Source organism: Hipposideros armiger, unplaced genomic scaffold, assembly GCF_001890085.2.
Source record: "Hipposideros armiger isolate ML-2016 unplaced genomic scaffold, ASM189008v1 scaffold_146, whole genome shotgun sequence".
NCBI classification, from domain to species: domain Eukaryota; kingdom Metazoa; phylum Chordata; class Mammalia; order Chiroptera; family Hipposideridae; genus Hipposideros; species Hipposideros armiger.
In genome coordinates this window covers 1,449,278-1,467,874 of record NW_017731496.1, presented here as the reverse complement: position 1 = coordinate 1,467,874, position 18,597 = coordinate 1,449,278, and the positions used below count along the sequence as shown (strand labels likewise).

Here is an 18,597-nt window from a genome sequence, read left to right as displayed (position 1 = left end):
ACACAAAGGTATGCACACAGAGAGAAAAGGCAAGACTTATCTTCATTCTCCTAATTGTTTTGCCGGTCCTGCCTAATTGGAACTTAAACCTCAGCTTCATTTTTCATATCTGACAAAAACTGAGGGATGCAAAGTTTGGTGGAATGCAGCCAGACTGGTGCCTGGCACAGAGTAAACACTTAGTAAATATCTGAGGACAAATGAATGAAAAAACTAAATGGTGCTTAGTTCCCTAATCCCGGACCAGAAGAGGCTCTGACATCTGTGTTTCACTCCTTGTGTATTTCCTAAGTCTTGTCCATTGACCTTCCTGCATGACCTTGTCATTCGCAAACACTAGGCCCAGCCACACAGGAGAGTTTTGGAAGAGGCAGGATGGTGTCTTCCCTCCCATCAGCCCTTGTCTCTGAGACGGAAGAGTCCATGGCTTTGTTGCAGGTGAGGCAGATAGAAGATTCTCTCCAGTTAGTGGGAGATCTGCTAGGAGGTAGGGGTTCTAAGGCCATGAAAATGCAGGGTTCTGGCTCCCAGCCCCCACAGGCTCTAATTCAGTGGGTCTAGGGCAGGGGTTGGCAAACTTTTGAGACAGAAGAGCCAACCCTGTCCCTCACAACAATTTAAAAATTATTTGAGAGCCATAAAACAAATGAAATCACCATTATGTGAATAATAGACTTTAAAACTTTTATAATTGAAACTATGATAATTTTATTTTCATTTTCAATTTTACTTCACAGCCACTTGTACATACCCAAAGAGCCACATGCGGCTCGCGAGCCTCAGTTTGCAGACCCCTGGTCTAGGGTGTAACTCAGGAATCTGCACAGTAACTTCCACCCTGGTGATTGTGAGTCAGATGATAAACTGTTACAGACTAGAAGGAAACTGGGCTAGAAGGAAAGCATTCTAGAAGGGGAAAACGTTTTATTCCAGAGTGTTTCCAGGAAAGTAATTCCCACTTCAGGTTGGTTGATGCCAGCCTGGGACACCGCTTTGGGGAAATTCTCAAGCATTCTTAAACAAGACTTCAACTTGCTTTAATTTAAATATTGTGTCTTTTCTGTGACAGCAGAGAACACACACACACACACACACACACACACACACATACACACGCACGCACGCTTCAGCAACCAAAGTGTTTTAGCTCCCAAAAAGTCTGAAAAGAAAGGCCCTTGAGCCCAATTTGGGAAGCCATCCACTCCTACAGTAGAAGACCCACTTTCTTCAAGGAAAATCCAAGGTTCGGATGTATCACAGAAAAAAAGAAAGCTAACTAGGGAATGGTAGCCTGAAATGTTGGCGCTAAAGAAACGCAAGGAGGAGCAGGGGCTCTGACATCTGAAAGCAAAAGGGATCTGAAATGGCCTGTGTGACAACAGCTCAGGATAGAAGGGAGGGAGGGCTGAAAGAAAGCGAGATTTCATTGAAGTATTGGAATGACAAGTTCCTGCAGCCTGATAATTTAGAGACCTGTAATGTATCTGTCCATACAATAGCTAATTTCAGAGTCAATGGTGTACTCCTTGAAGACAAGCTGGAAACCTGGAAAATTCAAGACGAATGGTCTGTTAGCATAAAGGACCTCAATGGTTTAAATCCTCGATATATCACGCTTACATGAAAGGTTTCCTCTGTAAACAGAGGAGCAAGACCATACTGCCTTGCATCAAGAGCCGCTCGGCTTGTTTAAAAGGGGCATTAGTTTCCACTGGGCATGTGTTTCTTTGCCATTTCTCGCATACCCTGCCTATCTGTGTGCATGGCAGAAACCTCTTTTGGCAGGTTCTTGAGTAATAAAGGTCAGACTTCCATCTCTCTCTGAGCTGGCCATCAGTATCTCTTCTCTTCCCACTGCCTTCACCCCCACTCCTGCAACTATCAACTTATTTGTTCTTGAAACTCTCTGAATAAACAAAGGTATTTATTTTTTGTTTCCTTGCCATCAACTAGGGTTTTTAAAAATTAAGTGGTAATTGTACAGAACCGTTTTGTGTCACTCATGTAACTCGAGATTCAAATCTATTTCTATTGACTCCCAACCAGTAGGGTCAGGGCAAAGGCCTTAGGACTATATGATGGATATATGGGAGTCCCTCATAAATGTCAGGAAGGTGACGGTATTGCATTTAGAACACGTTAGTTTGTGCTGTGGTAGCAAACACTACCAAAATCTCAACGGAAAAACAGGCATCTTTCCCACTCCACTACATCTCCCTCATATACAGCCAGCCACGTGGAAGAGGAAAGAAAGGTCTGAACAACCTCACATCAGCAATGACCAGCTTGATCTGGTGGTGACGCACCTCACCTCCACTCACATCTTACTGCCCAAAACTAGTCATATGGCCCAACTACTAGTCATTCAACTACCGGAGGGCCAGGGAGTAAAATTTTGCCCTGTGCCTGGAAGTCAAAAAGCCAGAAATATTTGGGGAATAGCACTACTGACCACCAAGATGGAGGAAGGAAGGGAGAACCCACCAGGGGACTGCTGTTGAGGAAGGCACACTGAAAATGTTGGCTACTGTCACTGACCGTACCACAGACCTGACTCGGCAATATCTACCACTGACTATAAAATCCTGCAAACGAGAAGGTAGATGCCCAAACGTAGTCCAGTATTCATCCTAATATTTAAAGAAACAAACATGCACTTCTGTAAGACTGAGGTTTTGGAAGCAGATATAAGTACTGCTTCGTAATAAAAAGATTTTTGTTTTGTTTAATTATACAATTTTCTAAAAGTTTCATTTGTCATGAAATAGGCATTCTCATATATTAATTTTAGTAACAAAGTTGGTTGGGTCTTTCTAGAACATTATTTTCTAGAACATTATACGTGTAGAAAGAACATTTAAAAAGTCCATTACCTTTCGACTCTAATTCTACATCTAGAAATTAAGCCTAAGGAAAAAAGTAGAAATGCAGATAAATATTTCTAGAAAAGAATATTTTCTATATCATTATTATTAATGCTTCAAGCTATAAGGAACATAACTATCCAATGAAAGGGGATTGCTCAAATAAATTCTGCTACATCCATACTCTAGAACATTGTATTACCATTAGATGAAAGGGCTTAGCAGGCTGGTGTGTTAATATATGGACTATTAGGTCAACATTAGGAATCATAATTATGAGGGTTATCTAGAAATATGCAAATAGCTACATGAAGTAACGATAGCAGGACAAAATAGAACTTTTAATAATATGCACATTAAAACGATATATGAGATAAACCAGGACTATATTACATTCAGAAGGGACTAGGGCATACACGTGATGATCCAAGGGTTTGAATTTTTCTCTGGATTTCCAATTTGTGTTCAGATGTTTCATGAAACTCTTGTTCAGTTGCTCAAAGGAGAAAAACAAGGAAGAAGAGAAGAAAAAGGAGAGAGAGGAGAAGAAAAGGAAAGAAAGCAGGCAGAAGGGGAGAAAGTAGAACTAGAAGTAGAAAGGGCAGCAGAAGGAGAGAAAGGTGATGTAGAAAGCTCATTGTAGTTACCATCTGTGCTCTCCATCCCTGGCAAAGCCCTCTATGAGCTACACAAAGACAATGTGATTTTAGTCCAGTAAAAAGATCAATTTTTGCTGTTCATTAAAAAACAGAAGGTGTAGAAGAGGCCTCCCATACCTCTGCATCACATAGACATTTGTCACATCAGGACCAGGAGCTCTGACATTTAAAGTGTGGCCACCTGGAAGGTTCACCAACTACTCATGAAACAACTGGGTGTTTCTGTGGGATGTGGTGCTTGGTCTGGCCAATTCCCAGTTGGTGCTGTAGGTGAGCAAGGCTGAGTAACAAGTCTGGGTCTGGACTTAGTCACACTTTTTGTGCTCTACCCTTAAGGGTGAAACAGAGGACCTAGAAGCCAGTGTTAGAAATTCGCAAACAAGCAAGAAACTTTTTTCAACTCAGTAGGCTACCAACAATGAGATATCATTACACACTCACCAGAATGGATACAATTAAAGACTGACAATAGCAAATGTGAGTGAGAATGTGGAGCAAATGAAACTCTCACATGTTTCTAGTTAAAGTGTAAAATGGTGCAACCACTTTGGAAAACTGGCCACTTTTAATGTAATTCTACTCCTAGGTATTTGTTTAAAAGAAATAAATGCATATGCCCACAAAAAAGGCTTGTATAAGAATGTTCCTGGTGACATTAGTCATTCTAGTTCGGATTTCTTTCATCTCTCTCCTGTCCCTGCAATGACTGACTGCCCAGGACCTGGTTTTCTCACAGTTGAGTTTAGGAGCACCAGACAACAGAGGGAACTAGCCAAGGCTAATGAACTCCCACCTAGAAGAGACACATACGTCACTTCTGTCCTCTTTCTGTTGGCCAAAGGCATGTGGCAAAACATTTACTACAGGCCTGACTCTTCTCACACATGTTAATCTTCAAATCTTCACAACAGTGCCGTAAGGTAGTTAGAAGTGTTATCCCCTTTTATAGGTGAGGAAACCGAGGCTTAGGGAAGTTAAAGAATTTTTCCAAGGTCACAAGGCTAGTAAGTAGCAAGGATTTGAGTGCAGAGTCAGACTTCAAAGCCCCTCACACTAAACCAGGGGTTAGAAGATCCTAGATCCAGCTTGTACGGCTTATACAGCCATCTCAAAACCCTGTGGAGTGATGTGCGGCATCAATGTTTAAGTGACTTGAAAAAAAAGTTACTTAACCCATCTGTCTTTCGATTTCTTCTTGTGTAAGATGAGAGTTATACTGGATCTCTAAGCTCATTCCAGGTATAAACCGAAGGCCAAGATTCTGTGAACTCGGTGGAACATTTACCATCAACTCGACAACTGTAAATGGAAATTTGCTAATCAATCACTGAAAACCAGCCCACAATCTACCTCTGATGTACATGCAGCCATATTCTGGGAGGTCACAATGAGATGGTGGAATCTCTTTGTGCAGAATAGATACCCATTTAATTCCCGTTTTTTTAAATATTGAATTTTGCTTTTCGGGTGATCCTAAAAGCACTAGAAAAAAAGTAATTCACTCTAAAATTAGATAAATTCCCCTGTTAATGCAGGATTTTGCTTCAATTTTTAACTGCAGATTGCAGTTCCCATGGAAGCCGTGCTAGGCTGCTGGCACATGGGTCTTATCCTCTGCACTCTGCACCTTCTCCATGGGAAAAAAGCAGTGAGGTCCACACCTGGGAGAGCTGCCTCTGGGTGTTCACTCAGGCAAATCCCACAACAATAAGACCAAGAGTAAGGGCTGAAACTGCCTCACATCATTATCACTTAACCCCTTAACATTTTCTGAAGATTTTTTTAACATGTACTTCTCTGGTCTCACAAATGGACTTGTAGACTTAGAAAACAGATACGATTTCTACTTGTTTGCAACTCTATGATCACTTGGTACTATACCGTTTTGTAAAATGGATGGATGGATGGATGGATGATGAGTAGATGGACAGGTGGACAGACAGGCAAACATAAACACTGTACCTCTGATAGGAATGCTACTTCCATCCCAATCTACCTTTTTCATTAATTAACTCTATTCACATGTTAGTTCTCAGATCAAGCATTGCTTCTTTTGAGAAGCCTTCTATGATCCCCAGTCAAGTTCAGGTTCTCTCATTATCCTTTCACAGTGCAGTGCTCCTCTCTTCAGAGCACTAATCTCTATGTACTTACACATTCATCAGTATAATCACATAGATGTTTGTGTTGATCCCCTCATTCTAGTCTGTAAACTCCGTAACAGCAGGGACCATCTAGAGAGCGGGGGTGGGGAAGGAAATGAACGAATGAATAGGTGAATCTATGAACAGTGGGTTATGAGCTTGGAACTTGGTTACAGACATTTCTACTATAACTATAGAATTGCAGTATTTAAGAAAAGAAGTGACCTTGAAGGTCAAATGGTACTCACAAAACGAAAGATTCTTTGAGTTTTGAGGGACCTTTGATTCAACCCTTCCACACAATGTAGGAATCTCTGCATTGTAACGAGACTTGACTTGTATGTACAGAGTGTATAATTTGTGTAAGACTTTCTTTTTGAAGTAGGTATTTAATTCCTTGGAAAATGCCATTTACCCTGGTACCCTGAAACCCTGACATGTTTAATTTAGTTCAGATCAGTGATAATTTTATTCTACAAGATTATTTTACTCATGCTTTTTAAATTAATTTATAGGTCTACATAGCTCAATGCAATTCAATAGGTGTGTGTGGGGGGGGTGTCCAAACACATATTTTACATAGAAATGATAAATTATTGATTTAGAAACTAAGATTTAAAAAAGAATTAGTCTTTTATAAAAATAAAAAAAAGAACCAGGACTAAAATTGATTCAAGACTCTGCCAACAGCTAGCAAACTATGGTCTATGGGCCAAATATACAGTCAGCAATTGGAAAACACATAAAGTATGTGGAAATCATATTTTTATCAATAAAATCATTTAAAGTGCACCAAAGTATTTCACCATTTAAAGGTATTTTAAAGTAAATTTTTCTATAAAATGAAGTATTTAAACTTTAGATTATTTAACTCCCAATTTGTGTTTTGTGAGTCCATATTTTTAATCTGAGCTTTTTGAAAATGAGACACACCTACAAAGGTACTTCCAGTACTTGACTACACAATACAGGGATTCCTCAGAAAAAAAAAGACTGTGGAGCATTTTATCATCATAAAGTATACTAGATGAGGGTTGAACTGGTTCTTTCTAGTATGTTCCAGAAGCCCTATGGAGATGACCTTCAGATTCCTCCCTTTTTCTGCTTCCTTCTCAGGTTAACACAGGTTGATGTGGACATTCCATACTCATGCAGTCTCAGCTCCTAGCTAGACTCTGCCAGCCCACTACAATGGTTTTGTCTGTATGTGCATGTGGGGACAGCTTGTGTGGCACCTGAAGGATTCTTCTTTGAGCATTCTTAGGGAATTAGCTCATCAGCTACACCCCCAACCTGACAGCCACACAACTCATAATAGGGTAGGAAAATAGGGTGGCACACACCATTAGGTGCTCCCCCATTTTCCTTGCTAGTGGAACCCTGAATGTCCAGGCAGCACTGTACCCAAGTCCAGAAGCTGATTCATGGTTGGACTATAAGCCGAGCACATCAATTGCCCTTTGCCAGTCACTGAGCTAGAATGGGTGAGTGAACCAGTTCTGATTGGTGAGATGTGAAAAGAAGCCTGCTGGGGGAGGGCTAGGAAGGACTTTCCTCTCGCTGGAAGGAGAGAAAGCTGGAAGAAAACCCCGTTTCTCTCCATTCCCTTCTTCCTTCTTGTTTGGGACACTGTCATGTGAGAACATGATTTGTAGAGTTATGACCTCATCTTGGACTGTGAAAGTAGGTATCACCAACACATGGATTTTAGCAAAATATAGAGAGCAAACATCAGGTTTTGAGTGACGTTGTGGAGCCACTGCACCAATTCTGGGACCTTGTACATCCTGGTAAGTGAACAATACATGTCTTTATGGGTTTAAGCCACTGTTAAGCCAGTTCTCAGCTACCTGTAACCAAACACATTCCTGATGCAAATCATAACATAGTCAATAGCTTATCTCAGTGTGGCACTTCACATTGCTCAAAATACTGTCACATCCATCACATCGTTCAATCCTGCCAACAATTCTGGGAAGAGACAGAGCAGCTACTATTATTCCTTATTTAACAAATATAAAAACTAAGATTTAAAAAAGAATTAGTCTTGTATATATAAAACAAAAAGAACTGAAGGACTAAAACTGATTTAAGACTCTTTGCCAAAGGTTGGCCAATGATGGTCCATGGGTGAAATAATACAGCTGGCAAACTAAGAATTCTTTTTGCATTTTTAAATGGCCTGACAAAAATCAAAAGAACAATAACATTTTGTGACACAGGAAAATTATGTGAAATTCAAATTTTAGTGTCCATACGTAAAGTCTTATTGGAATACAGCCATGCTTATTCATTGACATACTGTCTACAGTTGCTTTAGTGATACAATTGCAGAGTTGAGTCATTATGATAGACTATATGGCCCACAAAGCCTAAAATACTTACTACCTGCCTGACCCTTTACAGAAAAAGTATGATGACCTCTGTGTTAGTCCTATCATGCACACTCCAAAAAAATTCATGTTTCAATAAAAACCATGTAGTGGCGGTAAAAACACCATATTTTACACGCTAGCATAGTGATCTGAGGTTTGGTTTGCTGTCATTTTTTTCATCCTCTGAATATAACCTACTGACAGCTTCATAATCCCCAGACTTCCAGATAGGAGTAGAGAAACATCTTGACTAACTGCTAATTAATCAGTCTGGCTTAACTTCTCCCCCTCAGTAAACACCAGGACACATCTGTTTGAAACACTGTTTTGATGAAACAGTACCTCAGTCATAAAGTAAAAACTAACATCCCACGCCTGCCACTCTGCAGCAGGTTTTCATCTGAGAGTGGCCATCCGATGCGTGTAAATGAATCGTGCGGAATCCAGTGTGAAGGGTACAGAAGACATCCTCTATAAAGAGATTATGGGCAACCATGACATGCAAACCAAGATTCCACACACCGTAAAAGGCAGATATGAAACAAATACATCACTTTATTTCCTAATTGGTTTTTTTTCTTTTGCTATTTTTAACATCATAGTTAATGAACAATATATTTCACTGGATGAGAAATTATAAATACAAACATTTAAAACAGTACCTAGCACATATTTTGTGCTCCCAAATTAGTTGGGTCTGAAATGCCACGAATCATGAGGAGGGATATTTTTAAACCTCCTAATTGTCAAAATAGATTTTTTTTAAGTATGCATCTTTAGCGCATACATGCTAAGAGTCGGCAGTCTACTAAAATTCATCTGAAAATAAATTTTTTTTGTCATTTTTGTGGCTTTGGTTTAAACCACTTCATAGAACCCCTCAAGCACGCTTTAAAAGCTACAATGCCAGCTCTATTCCAGCCAACCTGGTTATGCCAGCATGATTTGGCCACAGTGTACAAATTTGCATTGTTATAAAGCAGAAGCAACAGGCTAGTTTGTAAAGGTTCCTTTAAGCGTTTTAAATTAAAATTATACTCACCCCACTATCATCAGTAGAGGCATGGGTCCTCCATGATAAAAGATACTTTTTAGGGCTTCAGAACTCCTGGCTCCTTGTCACCCACAGAACTCAATGTTTTGAGTTTATCTGCTCCTTCTGCTGCCTGGTTCCATGGTAACTACCAGGCCCCTGGGCTGGCATCTCATGTGATAGCAGCTAACAGCACACAAGCAAAGAAGTAAACACAAACAGCTGCGTTAACTTCAGCACTGTTCAAGCCTCAACACAAGCTGAGGAAAAGTTGCTGAATCAAAAAGGAACAAACTCAGGAGGAGTAACCCTCCCAACATGCTAGAAAAGAACCTAAGGCTACATCCAAGAGGCCCAACCACGCAAAAGAAAAGGGATTGTAAAATGCGCAGACTTTTAAAATATAATGATTGGAAATATTCTTTCTTTCCTAGACAAAAGCTTTATTTTAATGACTGTACATTGTCTGGAAGAATTAATAGGAATTTAGTAATTGTGTTACCAGGGAAATAGGTGGCTTGAAGGTGGCATGAGAGAAGGAATCACTTAGCACTGAAAATGCCTTTGCGTCTTTTGAAAGGTGCAACACATGCATGTATAATCTAGTCAAGTAATTGCGCTCATTAATTAAGTTTTTAAGATTACCTATTACACACCAAACACATTGTGAATAGACCAAAGTTACTAAAAGTACACAATGCAAGTTATGACTTCTAACTAAATTCTTCACTTTTCCCCACTTAACAAATACCATTTATGTGTTGGATGCCAAGGATGCAAAAAAAAATAATAAAATTAAAATAAAAGCGGTTCCTGCCCTTGCAGAACATTTGGTATGCATCAAGCAACCCCATACAAGGAGCACAAAGTACAGTACGAACAGAGGATGGGTGCCCAACAAACACTGGGACATATATCCCCAAAGGTTTGTTACAGCCTCCTTGCAGTCACCTGGAGACACCACGTATTCCAGGAATATTGTTCTTGTTCAGTATTGGGAGTTCTGGAATCAGTTTATAAGCTGTTTCCGTTATCTACTACCATAACTGTGCTGTGTAACAACCACAAAAACCCAGTACCATACAACAAGAAGTATATATAGCTCATCTATCTGGAGTGGTCAGAAAGGCAACTCTGCTGATCTTTACTAGGCTCACCTACATGTCTGGAGCAGGGGAGTCAGCTGGCTGTCAAATGATCTACGTTGACCTTGGTTGTGACAATCCAAGCGACAAGTGTCTCTTCTTGGTCGAGCTAGCCCAAGCATGTTCTTGTGATAATGGCAGAGGTTTGCAAGAGTAAGTAAAACCATGTTAGTCTCTTGGGTCATAGGTTCAAAAGTGGCCCATCTTCACTACCATGGCTTTCCACTGGCCAAAACAAGTCACAGTGCCAGTTCGTATTCAAGGTATGGGGAAATGGACACCATCTTTAGTAAAAGAATCTGCAAAGTCATATGGCAAAGAGCATGAATACAGAGAAGGGTGAAGAACTGGGCCCATCATTGCAGTTTACCACCACGCCATACCAGAAGAACAGTCTAAATTACCTTCTCGTGGTTATAACCCACCTATTTCGCTAGAATTTATTTCAGATGATTTGGTCTTTGCCCCAGATTAAACCCATCCAGACAATTGTCACTACCGAATATAGGGATGCTACCTCGTGCCTTTTTATATCCCTTGATAACTGCCAACACAGGACCTTAAGAAGGGACATGTCTAGATGATACTTATTGACTCAATGAACAAATCCATCATAAAAGTGTTTTGAGCAATAGCTGCATATTAGGATATGCAGATAGTCTCCTCAGGTGGCCATTTTGATAATTTTAATAGGAAAGTGCTCCTGTGTTTGTATAAAAAATTGATCCATTCTATTGTCATATCTCTGCACTGTTCAACATTGTAAAGCAGATAAACTTCATTACATTTACCTTACTTGCAGCTTTTGTTTTTTTGCTCAGATTTCTGAAATGCACTTCCCAATCTTTCACCCATTATTTTTCAAATAATGAAGTCATCTTCCAAATATGTTATTCCCTAATCTCATGTTGGGTATGTTATGAGCTGATCCTTCATTGGCTAGAGGATGACTCTGGAAAGGATACTAATGACCCACCTTACAGAATTGTTCTGGGAAAACTTACATGATGGATTCCTTGAAAAATGGGCTATAAATGCGCCTTTTGTAATATTAATTCCTTACATTTCTAGGGCCGACTTTCTTTCAAAGAACTCCGAGCACTTCACATATGGTCAGCAAGGTCCTCTCAGAGTGTAAATTATGCCCCAGGAGTAAGCGAATTGCTTAGAGGGAGGCGTTAACTCTTTGGGGTCACTAGGGTTCCACTTAAAGCACTGCAGGAGGGCAGCAATTTACCGAATAGTACCCCAGTGACCAGAAAGTATATGTGGGATATAAATTATTCCCAGGGAGTAATTTATGAACTCAGAAAATCTGGTTTATTATCTCATCTATTCACACAGTATCCCAGTGAGGGAGAGAAAAAGCACGAAGAGAAAAATAGGTGATGCTGGATATTAGAAGTTTCCCAAGCTCCCACAACTTGTCGGGGCAGAGGTTCAACACATATTGCCTGATCATGGGCATGACTTCCTCCTAATTAATGGTTTCAGAATTTGGGGCTCTCGACTTGAAGTTTCTGCTAATCGGGGTGAGGACTATAGTGAGGTGCATACAATGCAAAATTAAAAGCCTCAGCTGCCTCCCCCTAGGCTCAGCCCTGCTAATTCAGTGAAGGATAGTTGGGTAGTTGCTTGAAACTACTAAGGGACCACAGAATTCACACTTGCATTGACTACTTGCTTCTATTAAACCCACAAATATTGATGAGGATTCATTGGTTGATTAATTGGTTTTCCCACACTGAGGAAAGTGGAGAAGAGAGGCTGTCATACTGTTTTGTTGCCAGACTTGAAAATGGTCAAATAGTTCCTCTATTCTAAAGAAGAGGAAAAGAGTCTAGATTGAAGTCTGTATTGTGCAGTTAATACATGGCAAAAAGGTCCCTTGGAACATTTTGGCATCAAGGTCCAAATCCTGAGTCCTTGTCCCAAAGTCAACTATCCTCTGTGGCAGTATCTTTCCTATCGCCTGTGAATTTCAATTCTTTAGGAAGGTACCAAAAACTTTGCAACAGGTACTAAATGGTCTACAAACAAAATAGGATACAGGTATCTTGATTCCCTACTCAAATTCATTCTCTCTCTCTCTCTCTCTCTCTCTCTCTCTCTCTCTCTCTCTCTCTCTCTCTCTCTCTCTCTCTCCATAGCCTTGTGCCTTTGTGATGAGATCCTGTGTATCTGCTGTCTAAAAGCCAATCACAGAACTATTGGGTTGTCGGAAAAGTCATGATGCATTTTTGCGACAAAAAAAAAACATAGAAAAAATACATCATGACTTTTCTGACAACCCAATAGAATGGCCTTTAAAGGAGGGGGAAATAATCTATTTAGTGCTCTGATCTTCCTGGGAGCTCTGCTATGCTCTGAGAGAACTTTTCAAAGTTCTGTCCCCCATTCAGTCTGATATCATCCTCTCCCACCAGTAAAGATTCCAGTTGATTTCCCTTATTTTGATACATTTCTTGCCTCAACAAAATATATTAAATCACAATGTGAAAGATGACACAATACAACTCCCACATACTCCCTGTTGCCACCGCATGTACACACACACACACACACACACACACACACACACACACACACACACACCAGTAAAGTAATTTGATCCCACACTTCCTTGTACAGTAGGGATGTGTCACTCACTCAAAAAGTAACTTTGAATAAGGCACTTAACCACTCTCTGCCTCAGTTTTCACTCCTGGTAAAATGAGGAGATTGGACTGGAAGCATCTAGTCTCTTCCAGATCTGGAATTTCATAATTCTAGAGCTGATACATCCCCTCTAAGTTACAACTTTACCCTAAGCTGGAATAGACAAACTACATCCAAATCCTGCCCATTACCTACTTTTGAATGGTCCACAAGCTACTGATGGATTTTACATTTTTTACTGTTTGGGAGGAAAAAAATCAATGACATGTGTAAATTATAGAAAATCCAAATTTCAGCACCCCTAAATAAAGTTTTAGGGGAACATAAGCTGTGTCCATTCCTTTATATATTGTCAATGCATTTATACTACACAATGCAAGGGTAGAGTTGAGTGGTTGCAACAGAGACTGTACAGCATGCAAAGCCTAAAATATTTACTATCTGTACAGAAAATGCTTGCCCTTTACAGAAAAAGTTTGCCAACCCCAGGTCTAAGTCATTAAGAGCATCTGCATAGTAACAAAGTCTGATGTAAGCCTCTTACCTGATTGATGGTTTCTTTCTGGAAAAGATGCGTCTCATCAAGTTACCTCAAGAACCAAAATCAACACTAATGGATAATTAAATAATCTGATCCTTATAAAAGAAACTCCCTGGAAATCATGGACAAATCTACCATGTCAATGTCAGAACTGATTTCTTATGAGGAAACAATTTACTCCCAAGAATTTGTTCCTTACTACTACTTTGCAAAAAAGGCCATTACAGTCCATTTTCCTCTCTTTCTTTTCTCTTTTTTTAAGTGCTCTGAAGGATAGCAAATTTATCTTTTCTTTATGAGTAATAGTATCATTGGCGAAAATGACTGTTAAAGAGCGAGCAAGCATGAAATAAATCCCTGCTCAATAAAGTGGTGACTTTGAAAAGGAAATTGCCCTGCTCAAGTGATGGATTCTGTTTCAGCCGTCATGACCCATGTTATGAGGGAGTCCAGGGACCCGGGTCCCGGCTCTCACAGGCAAAGCAGCTGCAGAGCCCCACTGAGAGCTCACCGAGGGCACTCTGTGAATGGCCAAAGGCTGACACACGGCCCCACCGCCCCTACAAACTGCAGCATTCACCATTGAGTCTCCAGGGACTCACCTAGCCTGGAATGACCCCCAAGTTACCTCCTCCTCTCTGCTTACCTACCCCAAACAAGGCCTTATTTGAGTTCCAAATATGGTAATACTTACTCAAGGCTCATAGCCCATAGCCTCTTTTATTTTTTATCATCTTATGTTTGTGTTTTCTCTTCCTCAGGACTATAAGATCCTCAAGCACAGAGAGCACCCATCATTTCACATCCTTCAGTTAGAGATCCACAATAGATTCCTATGAAGATGATGATGATGGTGAAATGGGAAATTAGAAGGATTTTGAACCTTTTTTCTTAAAAAGGAGATGAGATGCTTGAACAGTCTTTGCTTCTCTCTTTCTGATTCTCAGGCTGAGATTCTCTTTCCCGATGACAGGCTGAGATCCACGGACAATGTGAGAATTCTTAGCAGTGTGTTGTTGTTACTTTGTCAGTGAACAATCTACCTATTCAGAGCAAAACTAGTGCTTCAAATTGTTCTCTTCTGGACTTTGCTAAAGAACACCTTCAAACCAAACAATCTTTGTTTTCTAAAGAAAAGAGAAGATGGAGCCATAGAGTTACAGTGGTCCCTACTTTCAGCATTTAGGGGCTTTGAGATTGTGACTCTCAAGCCATCCCCTTGTCCCCAAGGCATTAAATGCTTGCTTCCTGGCAGTCACTGGAGGAAACTTTGTTTTTCCTTGTCTATAAAGGCAAGTCTGAGGAGATGTTTGTCGATATCAATTATCGTACATTTAAATGTTGGGCTTTGTAGTAGGAGATCTTGAAAATTTTAGACCTTTTCACATTTTCTGCAGCTATCTGAATGTTGTAATTATGCAAATAAATGTTCCTTCAAAACTATAAGTATTTGCTTTAACTCTAAATTAAATTTTACATTTTTCTTTATATTACTGTTTCAAGATCATTAATAAGGGGCAGGCCAAGTGGCTCAGTTGGTTAAGAGTTGGCTTGGGAGCACGAGCTCTGAGCAGCAGGGCCACCAGTTCAGTTCCCACATGGGCCAGTGATGCTGCGCCCTCTACAGCTAAGATTGTGAACAATAGCTCGGCCTGGGGCTGGGCTGCAGTGAGTAGCCGGCCACGGCGTAGGCTGCAGCCCCTGCTGCAGTGAGCTACCGTGAGCGGCAGTCCAATGGCTGGCGACTGACTGCTTCAGCCAGGAAGAGCACAATGACCATAACACGAACATGGGCCAGTGAAGCAGCATCTTCCACAACTAGATTGAAGAACAAAAGGACAGTAACTTGTCTGTTTCCCTCCCCCAATTCCCCAATAAAATCTTTTTTAAAAAAGATAATAGTATTTCGAAAGGAATTTAATATTTTGGAAGAGCCTTAGTCCTAGAACCTATCAAAATAGATGAGTCTCTTATAGTTTTGCTCTCAAAAAGGAATCATAAAGTGATTATAATCATTGGGGGGGGGATCAAGCTAATTGATACCTCAACTCTGGCTACACTGAGAACAACCTGGGGAACATTTAAAAAATACCAACTCCTGGGCTCCACCGCCCAAGAAATTCTCATTTAATTGCCCAAGGATAGGCCTTAGGCATGGGTATGTTTTGTAATCTCCCCAGTGTTTCACTGGCCATGTGAAGATCACATATGAGTACCTCATATATCCTCTATTAGAGCGTTTATCACTTTATCCTATGATTACTTGTGCATGTCTCCCTCTCCTTACAGACGGTAAGCAAGCTTAGGGAGAGCCAAGAGTTGATCTTATTCATCCTTGAGTCTTGCAGTAGACAGAGGTTTGTTAAGCTCCCAGTGCCTGCCATGGAGGCACAAATCCTGTGGCGGGAAGTCGAGGAAGAACCCTAGGAAGTCTCTTAAGCAAAGTTGGCCAGGCTCTGGACCATATGACCCAACAACGTGGACATGGGTGATTAGCCCAAGAAGAAGCACCTGACCAAGGTCTGCTGAGCTACAGGGTGTCCAGTAACCCATAGGAGGCCTGACACAAGGGCTCAGTCCAACTCTAGCACCTGGTTAGTGCCCAGCAGGGCCAATTAAATCCTTTCACTAATGGAGTTTAAATGTGAGATCAACAGAGAGCTGAGCAGTTGGTCGTAGGAGCAGAAGCCAAGAGACACCCAGAGAAAAACAGCGCGAGAGAAGAGCTAAATCACCTTGGCGGCTAAGCCTGTGAGTAGGGATCGCAGGCAGATGCCTGCTGTTCAGGGGGCAGCTAGATAACCCAGTCACAGAGCCGCATCCTGAATGACCTTCCAGTTCCTGAACTTCAATCCAGTTTTCGTGAGGCCTGGCTGGGTGGCCTTTCCGGAAAGCTTTTCGGAGACACGTGGCTCAGTGGTGGAGATTCCGGTCAGCTTCCTTCCACAGTAAACTCCTGTGACTAAGGGCAAACTCAGCGGTATCTGTTCTTTGCAGCCCCCAGATCCCAGTCAGCACAGTTCTCAGGGTCTAGCACTTTGTCTGGCACATAACAAGTTCTAAATCACTGCAGGTGCCTGGATGGCATGATCATCTCAAGTAAAAAGCCTTCGGAAAATGAAGAAATCATTCATGGTAAGAACATTGCCTAGAGTCACCTTCAAATTCCAAAAATAAGCTAAACTAGGATAAATAGGTGAAGCTTATGCCACCTTCCCATTTCCAAATCCATCTACATTTCTACCATAATTCTGTCAAAGGACGTGTCACATTCTGCAGAACTACAGCGGGCATCCTAATTCCAGCTAAAGTATGTTTGGATGACTTGGTTTTCACTCTGCTTAATCTTAACTCACAGTAACGTTAATAAGAACAATTTTCCTCCCACGCTAGCTTCACTGACAAACCTCCAAAGTGGCTGATCTTTGACTTTTAAGAAGTTTAATAATACCTGATGTACCCCCCACATTGCCACACATTTTCCCTGTCTATTGTCTGCATCCGCTACTTGAAGAACACATACTCCCCACCAACGGGGTGCGTCATAAAATAAGAGGTACATGGGTGTAAACGGAGCCTGTTTATGCTTTCCCTGGCCCCAGCTAATAAAATAAAAGAGGTCCCACTGAATTCAGGGCCAATGGCTTCCAGAAAGCAGGTTTCTGCTTAGCAAAGACGTACCTTATTTAGTACATTATTTGAAAGGTAGAGCTAATTTCATGACCTGTGTGAATGAAACATATTTATGGGTAGAGTCATGTGTGGGGTGTGTAAGGACTTGCCCTCCTTCTGTCCTCTACAAAAGAAGGCTCTGGCTGCTTCTGGTGGTAACTAACCAACAAAAGGAATGCCCAAAGGTTTGTTTCACGGAGATCAGGACCGGGAGCTGGGCCCCTGCTCACCGGCAGCTCAGCACACAAGGGAGCACTCGCTTAAGTTTTCCCGTCTGCATTTCCGAAAATCTAGATAAAAGCAAGTTTAGCCGAACCTCCCCCCTGACCTGCTCCTGATAAAAGTGATCTTACGCCTCTGGAATTGGGATTTTGAATGTATGTGCCTACCCCATGGCTGGTATTATATTACAACAGCATGAAAATGGAGCCTAGGACTGAGGAGCCGGCCAGCCTCAGAAGCCTTCTTCATTGCCTGCCATGTAATACATGATATGCAAGCCTCTGACTTCAGCCAGCAGATATTTGGAGACCGTGTTGGCCCAGCACGGGGACTAAAGTAATGTGTGTTTAGGTCAGAAAGCGAATCAGAAAAGCCACTGGAGGGCACGTCACGGAGCCAGAGCCCTATAAATTCACCCCCACTCTCAGCGTCCCCTGGCAAACACTCGGCTTCGCTCACTGGCTGCTCCACACCTCGCCCTCGTCGTGCCTAGGAGAACTCCCGCCTGCAGCTCTTCTTCTGGCCACTGCCCTCTGCCCTACAGAAAAGCGAGAGGGCTAGACACCGAGGAGAAAGGAAAGCCTTCGACAGGCGCGAGGAACGCCCAGCACACCCTCCGCCCGACAGAGCGCCTCCTTCCGAGTGCCAGGCGAGGGTCCCAAGCCAGGCGCGCACGCCGCGGTCAAGTTCCTATTGCCCCCTTCGATTGGACTGCGCCGAGCTCCGCACATTCCTCCGGATCTACCCTGCGAGGAGGAGGCGCGAGCCCCGCAGCGTCTCCACGCGCTGAGCGCTCTCCCTGCACCCCAGGGAGGGGCGCCTCGCGTCACCCACTCGCACCCCGAGCCCCCGCCTCGAGAGCTGGGGCGCCTCCTCGCTGCTCTCCTTGCCTTCCTCCACCGCCGCCTCCCGACCCCTCCCCTCCCGGGGCCCCGCGCCTCCCCTCCCCCACCCCGGCCCCCTGGCCCGGGCTCTCAACGACCAGCCTGCGCTCCTGGCGCCCTCATGTCTTCACGCGACTCCCCGCGCTGGTTGACGTGGTGTCTCGTTCGGATTTCCAGGCAAGACCTCAGCTTCGGCGGCAGCATCAGCCCGGCCCAACTCGTGCTCCCAGGAGCTGCGCCCGGGGAAGGCGCAGAGCGCGGCTGCTGCCGCTGAGCCGCCCGCCGCGCCCCGGGCCCGCGCAGCCCCCGCCAAAAGCGCAGCGCGCGCCGCCGTGTCACCCCCCACGCAAGGCAGCGCCCGCTGCTCGGACTTCGGCTTCCGCGGGTGCGGGGAGCCGGC

At 42.6% G+C, this 18,597-nt stretch overlaps 1 long non-coding RNA gene across 2 annotated transcripts in view; it reads right to left on the bottom strand.

Moving 5' to 3' along the window:
- The window catches only part of LOC109387041 (uncharacterized), a 16,103-nt gene extending 6,808 nt beyond the window's left edge, over positions 1–9,295 (bottom strand). The window contains exons 1-4 of one of the 2 annotated variants that reach the window (XR_002124893.1): positions 9,085–9,295; positions 8,385–8,513; positions 5,678–5,757; positions 4,697–4,822 (exon numbers count right to left, since the gene is read on the bottom strand). This is a non-coding gene — a long non-coding RNA (uncharacterized LOC109387041). The remainder of the gene's footprint in view (positions 1–4,696; positions 4,823–5,677; positions 5,758–8,384; positions 8,514–9,084) is intronic. The other variant, XR_002124894.1, reaches the window with a different exon arrangement.
- Between the last annotated feature and the right edge of the window lie 9,302 nt (positions 9,296–18,597).